Genomic DNA, 12,369 nt, shown 5'->3' on the forward strand with positions numbered 1-12,369 from the left:
AGAAGAGTGTAAGTGTGTAACGTTAGTCCAGTATTATGATCTTAAAATATATTGTAGTAATCTCTTCCCTATAATTTATATAATAAATACGAAAAGAAACAGAAGATTATATGAATCCTAATAAAGAATGTCCACACATCACATTTTCTCTTTATCTTAGTTTTTTTCTACAATTGAGAGTTAATAAAAAGAAAAATTACATATGAAAAGAAAAAAAAAAAAAAAGGAATATGTTTTGACCATTAATTCAAGAATAGTCTGTTTCAGGATTGGGAATCACATAAGCAGTGTTCAAACAAACATTTTGGTTGACCATCCCAAAGTTTAGATTGAGCTGAAATTCAAAGTCTTGTATCTACAGTTTTTCTTCAACTGTCTTTACATGTCCAAAGTCTGAATATTTTTCCCATCAATCCAAACTCCCACGTTGCTAAGATGTGCGTGGAAGCACAACCAAAAGTTCATTATCTTTAATTTTCATCCCTCTGAGCTGGAGCTAGCTTTGGCATTCCAGAGCGAGAACTCAGGTCACAACATCAATCTTTCAAGTAACTCCCCCCCACTCTCACTCAATTACCCGCAGACTCCCCCACCTCACTTCTATCTTCACAATCTCATTCTCCTCTCTTCTCTGTATACAACAAAGAAAGTAAATTTCAAGTAACGGGTTTGTATTTCTTTCACCTTTTTTTTTTTTCTTTTTTCGGTGAATTCCATTTACATGTGCCAGATAGGTGTGTTTGTTTTATTATTTTGTGGCTATCGTTGATGGTTAACGACAGCCATATCTGGCCATCGTTAATGACCAACTACAGTCAAAGATTTAGCCGTCAACGCTAGATCTTTAGCTGTAATTTAGCTTTTTCCAAAAAAGACTAGATCGACGCACTACCGGCTAGATCCAACCGGTAATGTGTCATTATACCAAATTTTGGTCACCTTTCGACAGTGGTGGCCGAAATCTGACAATGTGGGTGAGTAAGTTGTTTTTGTCAATTTCTAAACTTTTTTTTGGAGGTGTTTATTAAATTAATAACCTAAGAGGTTTAAAATAATTCAATAATTAAATAAGATTTTTAGAATAGGGAAACAATGTGTATTTTGGGTAGGATATAATAGAATAGTGCAAAATAATTAAACAAACAGGCTAATTTCTTGTTTAAAATATTATGGCTAAGATTGTTGAGATGCGTATTGATATTCACATTGTTATTTGTGTTTGACTGCCATTGTTGTTTGGAAATATTTGTGGAAATTATTGTTATCTTGTATGATTATGTGTTAGTTAATTGGGTTTGGTGTGGAATGACATGATATTTTTGACATTTTAATCTAGATTTCCACCTTGTCCACGGTAAATCATGGCATAAGAGCGGTTTGGTCAATTCACAGGAGCCACATATTTCTTGTTTATAATAAAGTGTCGTTGAGATCGTTGAGTACTTATTGATATTTACTGGATTCTTATTTGAGTTTGATTGCCATTATTGCTTGGATATTTATGGAAATTCTTGTTATCTTGCTTGATTGTGTGTTAGTTAACTGCGGTAAGTATGGTGGGGAATTTTGCGCTGATATTTTCATATTTTGACCTTAATTTCCACCTTCTCGACGGCAAATTATGGCTATAAGAGCGGTTGGTCAATTTATTACGAGGGAAAAAGTCTATCTTCTACTCACATGTACTCACCATTGCTGACTTTTGAATGAATTTACACATTAATTAATTAAACTCTCATTTCAAGCCTTCATGCCTCGATCTCTCCGCTGCTGACTTGTGTGTACGTGAAGCGTCCTAATTTAGGAAGCTTCATTAATTGTATAGATTTTACTTAACTGTAAGAGTAGCAAGAGCGCATATAATTGAGCATTTCTTGTCCCATCCCTTTTTGGTAACCGAAGTATTTACTGGTTCAGGAAATATGTTGGTCTAGCCAAAACAATTATAGGGTTTATTTGATCCTGTCCAGTGTCCGGAGAATTAGATGGTCTTCGTGAACATTTATTTGGTAGGTAGCTATTGACGAAGTTATTGGGAAGACTCAAACTTAGAAACGGAGAACAATTTGAAGAAATAACCTTAAATCTTTGTGTAATGACCCCAGTTACGCAACTTCACCTTCATTATTGTATTACTAATTTATGAAGGATTGAGATTTTGTGTTTTGTTTGAAGTTAAAATTGTGATAGTCATAAGATTATATGTATCTCTTGAAACCTTTATGTTGATGAATAAAAAACACCTCTTTATATTGTGGTTACGTGGTTTCTTTTATATACCGCATTATATTTTGTGAAAAAGATGCTAATTATATATGCAGAATAAATCTATTCTATACCTGATATGTTAACGGACAACTTTTTGTCTATGAAAACTCTTTAAGCACACTGTTATATAAGTCACTCTGGTAATGACAATGTTTAGACTGGCAGCTCAATAGAAATTATAGAATTTTACTAAAACTTCTCCCACTTCGACACCCCAAACAGCCAAAACATGCCTAATCAGAGTCCATGCTCAAGACCTCATTTTGCCTACATGGACTCTATGATATCTATAGATTAATAAGAAGTAGCCTTCAACATAATTATTAAAGTGCTTATTCTTCTAGTGAGTGGTTAATTTGCTATGTTTGTCTAATGCTAATGATGTTCACGTATCAGCTGGTGCTAGGCGTCCTTTTGGAATGAAGGTCAAAATATCATTATCAAAATGGTTATAACAATGAAAAAAAAAAAAAATGGCAGTTTTTTAAAAAGGAGTGTTGGATATCAGCCGGCTAAGAATAATTTCTCTTCTTGAGAAAGTTGCGTAAATGCTAATGATGTTCACCAATTTTCCTTGTTCAAACTAAATTTTATTTCACCAGATTTTATATGTGGATGCATTTTGGTGTAGGAAGTCATAAAGAAGCAGAGGAGTGATACACAATTTGACTAGATGTGGCATTCGAGAGAAGCAACTCAGGTCAGGTCTTTGATAATTATCTATATTGTTCTTTTATTCATTTCACACATGAAAAAAGATTATCTGTCTAGGGTTGATCTTATCTAATTAATCAAGACAATGATTTTAGATGATTAGTTGCTTGATCAAAGATGAGGGTTCGAGACAGTTGCTAATTAACATTAAGCATAATTTAGAGCCTGCTCCTACTGCTGCATTTACCGGGTACCCAGAAATCTTCGGGAATTGAATGAAAGGCTTACACTCCTATAATTTCAGTTGGCCCTCTTCATTACGGGAAAGAAGAACTAGTTGAATGAAAACAAAAGAAACGATACATGGAGAGTTTTATTAATCGAATAACTATCGAGCAGTGGGAGCAAATGTTAACTTTCATTAAAGATAATGAACAACATTTCGTAATTGTTATGAAGAGGCCTCTAATCTTGGGAGTATTGAATTTGTAGGCATGATTCTTTATGATGCTATCTTCATTATGAGCTTTTCTGGAGATATTATGATCGTAATCTTTATTATAGAAGTGACTTTTTGCTGAATAAAAAGCATTAGATTATAATTTACGCATGGATTTACTACTACTCGAAAATCGCTTCCTATTTCTTCCTAGAAATTATATAACTTAGCTTTGTGTAATCCTCACCGTCCCACCTTCTTGGATCTTTCTTCCATTTATTTCAACAAGGTTATGTTCAATGGCCATCTGCCCCAAGAGGCGGTAGTTATACATTTCACTGATTTAATAAGAACTGCTCTGTTGAACAACTTCCCGAAGGTGGAGGATGCAAAGGTATTGAGGATTTACCTTGTGCAGTGAAGTTGCACGAGTCTGGAATAAAGTTTAAGCGATTAAAAGAGAATGCTACTTGACATAAGATTCAAAAAGCGAAATCAGAGAAATATTCCATTCCTCCAAGTACATGAGTTACAAATACCAGTTTTGATAGTACATGAACATACAGAAACTTTTCTTAGGAATTTGATGGCTTTGGAGCGGTGTCACTACCCAATGGATACTCGGATATGCAATTACGTTCATCTAATGGATACTTTCATCGATACTGATAAAGATGTGATTTGTTTGTCGATAAGGGAATTATTACAATTGTTTCGGCACCAGTGCTTCCGTGACAAATATGTTCAACAACTTGGTTTGCAAATTACTATGCCTGGTACCTGTTATTATAGCTTGGCGAGGAACTAAAAGCACATTTAAACATCCTTTGAACCATGTGAAGCCACTTTGAAAAGGGTGTATTTCAGTAATCCTTGGAAAGGCACAGCAACCATTGCAGCAATTGTACTCCTCTTGCTCACTGTCATTCAACCATATGCTCTATCAAGCAAGCCGTTTGGATAGTGTAATTTGAACTTTAAGTTTTCCATTTTTCTGATAATGTATACTAGCCATGGATGGGAATTGGGATTTTTTGTTTTGTCTGATTTATAATTTGTGAATATCATAATATTCTATCTCTCTTGAATCCTTTATGTTCATGAGTTTGGGTGTAGGTCGGGTACCAACTTGGGCTTTTATTATGTGTTTATATATTTCTTTTACATTCATAGTCATTCTTATGCGGATATCTTGATTGTTTCTGCAGTTGAAAATCTATGTTTACATACTATATACTGCATTATATGATATCTTGTGAACAAGTGATGCTCAGTTTGAAGTTTCATGAATATTCATCCCAATATATTGTTGCTTTTTCAAGTTTCCAATGACATATATGCTTCGCATATAGCAATTCTTACCATTCTTCTTTAATTAACTGTTCATGCATTCTTAAATATTAGTCATTTTGGCTCTGAAAAAGTTTGGACTGTTCATAGTAACAGAAAATTTAAAGTATTTCTGTGGAACTTCTCTCTCATCCGGTATATAACTTTAAGATTTCTTTTAAGGCCTCAATAAGGCAGCGCACTACCCTGGTCTAGCAGCCTACGATTTAAACAATCGAGGGCATTAATTGGTTAACCACGACCAATATTCTCCTAATAGGCCAACAAAAAATGTTCTGATCAGAATCCATGTTTGCCATACATGGACAGTGAGCGGGTCAGCGTGGGAGTGTGTTCCCAACCCAATCCATTCCCTAATCGATTATAATTAAATAATCATTACTTTTCTTACAAAAAAAAGATTAAAACATATTGTGTAGTAAGAAGTAAGAACTTTAATCAAGTAATAGCCAAAACAATTTAAATAAATAAATTACAAATAATTTCTAATATGCTGCAACATTATTTATTTCTTGGCGTCTTTCGATTTCTCTTCATTAAGAATCATCAAATTCATTCCTATAAAATGTGAAATATATATGTTAATTACTATTTATTATAACCATTATACACTATTTCTATAATAAAAATATTTATTTGTAATGGACCAATTTATAATGGAGAACGAAGCGGGCTTGGAGGGATACCCATCTCCTATCCATTTCAAGATGGGGAATCAATTTCCTCCCCAAAGGCCCAAATTATTTCTCTCATCCCTTCCCCAATAGAGGCTACTTTCGACGGATACCCAAACCCATCCTCAAGTCATAGAGAATGACAATTCCCACAAATCAACCACCCTATGTAACGAACTTCCAAACATTTTGTTCTTATTTTAGTTGCCATTTCTTTTTGTTCATTCATTATTTCCACAGATGGAAAGAGAGGTAATGTTACTTCGTTACTGTAATAGACACTTTTTTTTTTATGGATTTCACTTTCAAGTATTATATAGAGACTAATGGAGTTAATGTTAAAGTTCATTATTTTCATATATTTTGACAATTATATCTCCTGCATCTTCAGAATTGTGTTGTGCCTTAGCATAACATCTAAACAATTTTATTAAAAGAAATTGTCCGTAAAAGAATGTACTGAATGTTGAGAATCAAATTCAAATATGTGAATGGAGGCCACATCAGCTCATGCAGTTATCACCACATCCTAATCATCTTGTTATTTGAATTCATGTTTACGTATATAGTAGGATTATATAACCTCGTGTAAACTCTATATATATTGATCAATACAATCGCAGCAGTAAGCACTGCACTTCATTATCTTCAAGTCTCAATTCTTATATGGTATCAGACCTCATTAGGTTAACACCTTCTTCGATTCAATCATGTCTTCCGCAAACAATCTTTCTGTCACCACTCCTTTCACTGCACAAAATTTGGCTCCCCTCATTTCCATCAAACTAGATCACAAATTATCTACTCTGGGTATCCCAACTCACACCTGCTCTCCGAAGCATTGATCTATTTGGCATCATTGATGGATCTGAACCCGCCCTCCCAAATTTCTATTTGATTCTGAGGGTAAGGAAACTTCAACTATTGATCCAGCCTTTGCCTTATGGCAGAAAGGACCAATTTGGATAAATGCAACTCTATTCGAGACTGTCTTGTCTTCTGTATCCGGTCTCACAACTTCCAAGCAAGTCGGAATCAACTCGCCTCTCGGTTTGCTTCTCAATCCAAATCTCGAGTGGCTCATCTCAAAAGACAACTTCAATCATTGCGCCAAGGATCAAAATCCTGCACTAATTTTCTTCAAACTGTCAAATCATTATCTGATCAGTTAGTATTGTTGAAAGCCAGTTGATGATGATGATCCATATCATATTTGATCAGTGGTTTAAATCCTTCTTTTCATCCATTTGTTACTTCTTATTCTTTTGCCACTCGACAAACATCACTCTCTATTGGTGATTTCTGACTGAACTGCTCAACTATAGCTCATGGTGCAGAATCATAATTCCATCACTGAATCAGAGGATTTGCTTTATATTCTCATCAAAAGAAATACAACAATCACTCCAACAAGAAATTTTTTTCTGAAGGGCAGTCTAAGCCTCCTCACACATTCAATCCGAAGAAGCAGAACCATCAAAACAGTCTCGCTTTGATGTCTCCTCTGCATCAAACTCCACTCGACCTCAGTGTCAAATTTGTGCAAGACTGATCACCTAGCCATTGATTGCTATCACAGAATGGATTTTGCATACAAAGGGCGTCATCCTCCAGCCTAACTGCTGCCATGGTTGCCTCCATCAAATATCAGTCCTGAGAATCAAGCTTGGCTAGCTGACAGTGGTGCTAACCACACATCACTGCTGATCTTAATAATTTGCACATCAGTGAACCATATCAAGGTGAAAATGAGGTTGCAGTAGGTAATGGCTCAGGTTTGCATATTTCCCACACAGGTTTTACTAAACTTCAAACCTCTTCTCAGTCTTTATTCCTCAACAACATTTTACATTGTCCCACTGCTGCAACCAATCTGCTTTCCATTCAAAAGTTTTGCCAAGATAATCATTGCTGGTTTAAACTAACTGCTGACTATTTTGTTGTGAAGACAACCTCACGGGCCAGACTATTTTGCAAGGGCCAAGTAAAGAGGACTCTATCCCATTATTCTTCCTACCTCTCTCAATAACATGTCAAAATAAGTCTCTCCTTCACTGCCCAACATGGTGTTGCAGCAGATCTATCCACTTGGCATCTTCGATTGGGACATCCAGCTTCTCCAGTTCTTCATGTTTTAAAGTCTAAGAGTCTTATTTTTGTCAAAGGCCATGAACACAGTCATTCCATATGTGAATCCTGTCAAATGGCTAACAAAAAGTAAGTCTTTTCCTATTTCTAGTCGAGTGTCCAAACATCCTCTTGAAATAATTCACACCGATTTGTGGTGTCTCCAATTGCTTCAATAAGTGATGTCGTTATTATATAATCTTCATTGATGACTTTTCTCGATTTTCTTGCTCTATCCATTGCCCTCAAAATCAGAAGCGTTTCCTTGTTTTCTTAGTTTAAAGGCTATGCTGAAAATCATCTTAATCACAAAATTAAATGCGTACAATCTGATGAAGGGGGAGAATCTCACCTCACATCAGTTTCAAGCTTTGCTTCAAACCAATGGAATCCTTCATCACATGTCATGCCCTCACACTCCTCAACAAATGGAGTTGCTGAGAGGAAGCATAGACATAAACAAACACGTTTAGCCATGCTTGCTCATGCTCACCTTCCTCTTAAGTACTGGGTTGAAGCCTTTAACACAGCCATTTTTCTTATCAATCGACTTCCCACTGCTTACTTCACATATGACTCCTTTTCAGCAATTACTCAACAAGACTCAGACTATTCAATGCTCAAAGTATTTGGTTGCTCTTGTTATCCGCTGCTCAGACCATATAATTCCCACAAACTGCTTTACAGATCCAAAAGTGTATTTTTCTTGGATTAGCTCCAATCACAAGGGCTATAGATGTCTCGTCCATCCACCAATCGTGCTATCTCAGCAGGCATGTGGTCTTAATGAGTCACAATTTCCTGCTCATACCTCAAGTCCACTCTTTACTAAGCACACGGCAAAGGATTATGGTCTGCTGCAGGGAAACCTTCATGCCAAGCCATCATTGATCCAGGTATCTTCTTTTCCCTCTTCTTCTTCATCTAACACTTCCTCTACATCTAACACTCCTCTATACCTACTGCAGACCACCCCATCCACTCACCAACCAGTTCTCACACCTATCTAGCTGAATCCCGAACCCACTTCCAGACAACACTCCCCATTTTTCACATCCAAGTCCCCATTGTACAGTCAGCATCTCAACAAGTCATCGACAATCCATTTTTCCTGCCTCTCCTCGCTAGCAGAACCTCTTAATAGTCACCAATGCTTACCGATCAAAACACATTCCTCACAACCCAAACCTTCCTGATTTTCAGACCTACTACTCCACCAAACATCCTTTATGGTGCATGCACCTCACATGTTATTCCTACTGCACCATCTACCTTTCACAAAGCAGCCAAGATTCCTGCCTAGTGCGCTGCTATGAAGGAGAATTTCAGGCCTTACAATCAAATGGTACCTGGTCTTTGTGCCCGAGACCAAGTCATGCTAATGTTATTAAAAATAAATGGGTGTATAAAGTCAAACAAAGGGCTGATGGCTCAGTTGAGAGGCTTGTCTTGTAGCGAAAGCTTTCAACATGGATGGCTTGGACTATTCTGAAAAATTTAGTCCAGTTATTAGCCCTCCCCCATTCGGGTTATCTTAGCACTTGCAGTTTCCCTTTATGGGGTATAGGTGGTGTTAACAAGGGCCGAAGTACGTTAGGGTTTCTTCAAATAAAGCCTTATATCAAATAATATATGCATGTATTCCCATTTTGCCCTTGCACTTTTGCTAAAATTCCATCTATGTCCCTTAGTTAATTACCATAATGCCCTCATTTTTATTGCATTCTCCATGAAATTCTATCTCTTTTCACTCCCCACAATTTCAACTAATTTTGAGTGAAAAGACCATTTTACCCTTAATGAACTTTTAAGAAATTTTCTTCACATTTGTCTAAGGTAACTTCAAAGAAATCGAACGAAGGGTATTAGGGTATAAGTAAAATTACGTACCTTGATGTGGGTGTTACAGCCCACTTGAGCAACTTACTTGAAGCCTCTGGTTTCTGGAGAACTTGCTTGAGCGGATAGTTGGTCAATACATGGATTGTGTGGGCGTGGAAATAAGGTCGTAACTTCCTAGAGGCGATCAGCAAGGCATAAGCTAATCGCACCATTTCTGGATACCGCATTTTGGTGTCCAGCAGACGTTTACTCGCATAATATACCAGCCATTGGACCGTGCCTTCTTCCTGAATTAGAGCTGCATTGACCACATGCTAAGAGACGGACAGATACAGAAGAAGAATTTCTTGAGGGAGAGGCTTAGACAGAATAGGTGGCTTTCTAAGGTGCTCTTTAATGCTTTGGAAAGCCTGTTCGCATTCGGAAGTCCATTTGAACTTCTTGTTGGCCCTGATTATATTAAAAAATGGCAAGTAGCGATATGTTGCCCTTGATATGAAGCGATTGAGAGCTGATATTCACCCATTGAGCCCCTGAACCTATTTTCGGTTGGTCGGGCTTCTCATATCTAGGAGAGCTTGAATCTTTTTGGGGTTGATTTATATTCCCCTCTGGTTAACCATATACCCCAGGAATTTTTCCAATGATACTCCGAACGAACACTTGAGAGGATTGAGCTTCATTTTGTACCTCCGAAGTATACCGAACATCTCAACAAGATGCGCTATGTGATCTAAAGTGACATGCGATTTAACCAGCATGTCATCAACATAGACTTCCATTGATTTTTCTATCTGCTAAAAAAACATTTGGTTAACCAGTCGCTAGTAAGTCGCCCCAACGTTCTTTAGGCCGAAGGGCATAACCTTATAGTAATACAGCCCTCGATCTGTAACAAATGAGGTATGCTCTTCGTCCGACGCGTACATCAGAATTTGATTATATCTGGAGTAGGCATCCATAAAACTCAGTAGCTCGTGCCTAGAGGTGGCATCAACGAGTTGGTCGATTCTTGGCAAGGGAAAGTTGTCCTTCAGACAAGCTTTATTGAGGTCGGTGAAGTCAATGCAGGTCTGCTATTTGCCGTTAGGCTTCTTTACCAAGACCAGGTTGGCAACCCAGCTCGGATAGAGTGCCTCTCGGATTAATCCGTTTAAGAGGAGATTATCTACCTCAACTTTTAGGGCAGCATATCGCTCGGGATCCATTGCTCTTCTCTTCTGGTGAACTGACCTGACCTCACCATCAATATTCAGGGCATGGCATATAATATTTGGGCTGATCTCGATGATAACGACAGTATTTTTTATTGTTTATGGCTGAAGGGGGATTTTTCACGGGCTCGGGCTCTCCGAGCAAACCGACCTCCTCTGATTTATCCAGAATAGCCAATACTGAGACATTCAGATGAGTGTATTGACTCTTATTGCGATCGTGATGAGGAATTAAGGCATATAATTTCTTGGGCTCGTACCGCTGCTTCTTTCCTTTTCGCTGATCATCATTAGTCCATCTACGATCAACCCTCATTCTCCCCCCAGTTGGGAGCATTGCCCAAAGGACCGGGGTCGTGGCGGTTGAGTGCAGCCACACAGTTTTTAATGCGAAGGTACTTTTCAGTGAGGTTGTAGAAGCGAGTGAAGGAAACATTATCCTCAGATTGCAGCTCCTTCCACAAGTCTGTCTGCGGGCGAACTCCCGCGATAATGAGAGTCCAAACAGACTCTTCGGGAGTGTGAGCCACTTTGTGGAGCTCTGTGAAACCTATCTATATAAGATTGAAGGGATCCACTCTCTCTTGCCATATGTTGCTCAGGTAGCTTAGCGGCATTGAGAACTTTATGTTCGCTTAGAAGTGCCTTAGAAATGTCGAGCTCATTTAAGGCCACGAGCTGACTGATCTTGCTGGGAGCGATCTAAACCATCGCTTGGCATGGGCGGTAAGGGTTACCGCCAAGCAACGGCACTTTGCCAAGTCAGGGACTTGGTGGAGTTCCATGAGGTCGTTGAACTCGTACAGATGATCCTGTAGATCGAAATTCCCATCGAATGCTCGCATGTCGGGCATTCTGAATCTCAATGGAAGAGGAGCAGCTAACACTCTACAAGTGGGTGGGTACCGCTCCTTCTCTGCGTCCCATTGCTCATCTGCTCGAGTGATTTCCTTGACTTATGCGTGGATTGGACACGTGGACGATTTCCAACCATCTGCTAACCTGGCACTCACCCACTGCACTGACAAAGGCATGCCACTTATGTCATTATACAACGTGGCTGCGTCTGAATGGTCGCAGAACTTTCCCAAGTTCTGACCACCCCATGCTAACAAGACTCCACGCCAGTCCTACTTTTTCAGGCATAACAAATATTAACCACAATTTAGAGCCTACTTTGGAATGTTGCATTTACCGCGTACATACAAGTCTTCGCAAAATGAATGAAGAGGCTTACACTCCTAAAATGATCTCAATTGGTCCTCTCCACTACGGAAAAGACGAATTAGCTGATATGGAAAAACATAAAATAAGATATATGGAAGGTTTTCTTAAACGAATATCTTTTGAGAAATGGGAGAATATGTTAACCTTCATTAAACGCAATGAGCATTATTGGTAGCAAATATGTTGATTTAATGGATCGCCTTATTGATACTGAAAAAGATATGGATTGAAAGGGAATTATTATCAATTCTTTGTGAGATGATTTGCTTCAGTAGCAAATATGTTTAACAAACTTTGTTTACAAATTAGTATGTCTGGTTTGTGTTGCTATGGGTTCGGCGAGGAGCTAAAAGCACATTTTAACAATCCTTTGAACCATGCTAAGACGTTCTCGAAAGGGGTGTATTTCACCCATCCTTGGAAAGAACACAGCAACTTTTGCGGCAACTATATGTTGGAGAGAGCTAGAAGATTTAAGTGGTGTAACGTTAGTCCAGTATATATCTTTAAAATATATTGTAGTAATCTCTTTCCTAATAATTAATATAAATAATAAACGAAAAGAAACAGAAGA

The sequence above is a fragment of the Pistacia vera genome, unplaced genomic scaffold (assembly GCF_008641045.1).
Source record: "Pistacia vera cultivar Batoury unplaced genomic scaffold, PisVer_v2 Contig196, whole genome shotgun sequence".
Taxonomy (NCBI): domain Eukaryota; kingdom Viridiplantae; phylum Streptophyta; class Magnoliopsida; order Sapindales; family Anacardiaceae; genus Pistacia; species Pistacia vera.